The sequence below is a fragment of the Rhagoletis pomonella genome, unplaced genomic scaffold (assembly GCF_013731165.1).
Source record: "Rhagoletis pomonella isolate Grant_MI unplaced genomic scaffold, Rhpom_1.0 Rhpom_scaffold_00006, whole genome shotgun sequence".
NCBI classification, from domain to species: domain Eukaryota; kingdom Metazoa; phylum Arthropoda; class Insecta; order Diptera; family Tephritidae; genus Rhagoletis; species Rhagoletis pomonella.
Genome location: NW_023458560.1, coordinates 16,430,121 through 16,433,279, shown reverse-complemented (window position 1 = coordinate 16,433,279; position 3,159 = coordinate 16,430,121).

Genomic DNA, 3,159 nt, shown 5'->3' with positions numbered 1-3,159 from the left:
TTTTTTTTTGTTTTTGCAAAACGTGCAAAGATACACACATGAAATTTCTTATGTGCACCCTCCACACAGACCCCAATCACCCCTGAAAATTTCTTTGATATCGGGCAAGCCGTCTAGGAGGAGTATGCGAACAGGAAGTTTTGCCACTTAATTTTATATATATAGATAAATCGTCTTGACTACTCTTGTCTTTTTAGTATTTAGTTGACGTATATAAACTCTTTTCTCAGTGTATTTATAAGGGAGAATGACTCGGTTTTTCCAAACCGGTTCCAACCGTTTTTTTTAACATTATTAGTCACCTTTTTTGAAATCACGACCTTACGAATCCTGAATAAAACGGATTTTTAAAATGGAATAAACTGGGTTTGCACCTTGTTTATTTATATACAATAATCTATAAATTTCAAATATTTATTTGATTGAAAATATTTATTTTTCTTAATTTTGCATCTGACTACTGGAGAATTTTTTACTGCAGAAAACTACTATATGTATAAATAAAAGGAACATCGAACCAACAATTTTCACTGATTTTTTGTTGCAGCAGCTTTCTAAACTCTGCCTAAACCATTGAATCGGCTTAATTTTGTCTTCATGCTCATCTAACGGGTTAGGGCCGTATGGAGGGGGATGTTAGATGAGCTGATGTGAGTGGTCATATAAAGAGGTGGGCTAATGTCATCGGGCATCTTATACAAATTGGGCTGAACAGTTTAACTTGCTCCAATATCAGAATAGGGTTGTGTCCAAGTATCGCCAACCTCACAAGCTCCTTGTCTGCAATAGGTAACGTTGGTCTCCGATGATGGAATTCAAAGGGGTGAGATTTGACGAAGGTGCTGATTGATTGTCGCTGAATGATCTGCCTATAATATACTTTTAGAAAAAAAGAGCTGTTGTTGTAGCGATCTAATCTTGTTATGATCGCTGAACCCCCATTAAGTGAATTTTTCCTTCATTTATTCGGTTTTACTTGTATCTTAATATACTAGGAACTTATTTTGAGAAATTTATTTGAAATTTATTTTGAAAGCCAATTTTTAGAAGTCATTTTGTAAATTTGGGAATGATTTTTAACTAGTAGCATCTAAGTGTTACTGTAGACAAAATATGTAAAATGAAACCGTTCATCCGATTTTTTGTCAATTTGAAAATGGGGAACCGGTATTTTCTAATTACCATTTTTCGCATAACTCGAAAACCGGTTTTCGGAATAAGGCGAATAGTCGAACACCATAGTATTTATCTATATATGTGCATATATGAACATAAACAATTTTCTAGATAATTCAACACAATTAATTTCTTAAAGAGCAAATTTTTCCAAACTTCGCACTTTTCTACACTTCTAACAAACAAATTAACATTTCGAACAGAAGTAAAAGAAGACACTTCTAAGAAAATTTCTGTGAAAAAATTTTGCACGTGTGCGGTCCAATTCAGCACATTCGTAATTAAAAAACTGCGGCCATTGATTTCTTGTGCGCTACAATCGAGGATGTCAAAAAGAGTGGCAACAGTTGGTGTAACACACAAATGTCAGAATATGGAACAATTCGAAACAACGGCTCCTAGGTACATGTCTGAAACAATCAATCTTGCTAAAAATATCGTATGTAGTCTCCTCTATCGACCTCTATGTACTTTGTAGGCTCTTAGCCAGGTTGTAGCAAAAAGCAAAAAAAAAAGACAGGGCGTTGCAGTTGTCAACAACAACCACTAAGCATAGCACTTTTTGCGAATTGCATTTTATTTTCAATTGTAAATTGTTTTTTTTTTCACCAGCTCTTCTTCTGCGTCTTCCTCTTCTGGTTTGGTGCATTTTGCAATTTGATTTCTCGAAGACAGCAAATGACGCTAGGGGGTCGTGCGATTTTTATGTGCAAGTAGTTGTGTGCTGACGCTGTCATAAAGTGGAACTCTTTTATGTTGTTGACCACACACGCAACACCAACAACAACAACAACAACAAAAACCAGTTACAGTGCAGCAATCAAAGCAACGCTGGTTGTATCTCAAAGCAGGAAACAAAAATCCACGCCGCGCTGCTGACTGACTGACTAGCTGTCAAAGTGGTGGTGCGCGCTCGTGTTTTTGCTGCTGCGAATGGTGGTGCTTGTGACAACCACATTTGCGCAGAAATGAAGCCATGAAACGACCACCAACCAACCCCTTTTTTACAAAACGCACACTGCTACGCAACTTGTTTATTGGCAACATGCAGCAAAGCCACAAGCGCGCACATACACAAATACACACACACCCATAAGCAGTCTGTGCGTTTCCTGCATTACCTTTAATGATATTGTAAAAATCACACCTAACAATCAGGGCGGTCCCCGTAACGAATTCAGCCATTCAATTCACTACTTCCACCGCTGCACAGCGCTCCACTCCGCTTGACTTTGGTGGTGTAAACAGAAGATATGTTGTTGTTGTTTTAACTTAGTTATGTCATCTGGTGCATGGGCAAAAGGCCTATTTTGGCCGTCGACGACTCAAGCATATTGCTGTGTTTGTTGTTGTTGTTGTTGTTGTTGTTGTTGTTGTTGTAATATGTACATATCTCTTTTTTCTTGACTGCCTTTGTTGTATGTATATATGTACGTCAAAGTGTCTGTATCTGGTATTAGGAGCATTTAAACCGCAGGATACTTGCTAGTTGTCATTGACTTCTTGGCGTGAAGGTAGTAGATAGCAAACAAAAAGGTGAACAAAGAAAGAAAAAAACAACAGAACAGCAACAAAATAGCTTTGGAAAAAAATACTACAATTGGGTTTGTTTATAGCAAACAAAGGCGCAACGAATAATAAAAACACAAATAGCGCAAAGCAAAGAAAATATGTAACTGACAGATACAAAGCAAGGTGGAGAATATGGAATGAACAAGGCAGGACGAATATCTGTATGTACGTACATAGCTACGCGCTGTGAGAAAGGATTTAAGGCATAAATTTAAGGATTTTCGCACACATGCACATACATATGTACATCCATGTAGCCACAGATACGTAGATAGCAATAGTGGTCTAGCCACCATTTAGACATTTTACATAGACAACAAGGCGGTGCTGGCAACTTGGGCGAGTTTGCCCACACAGTTCGATTTTATCGCCCGTACAGCCATAGGTACATACATACATACATACATATGT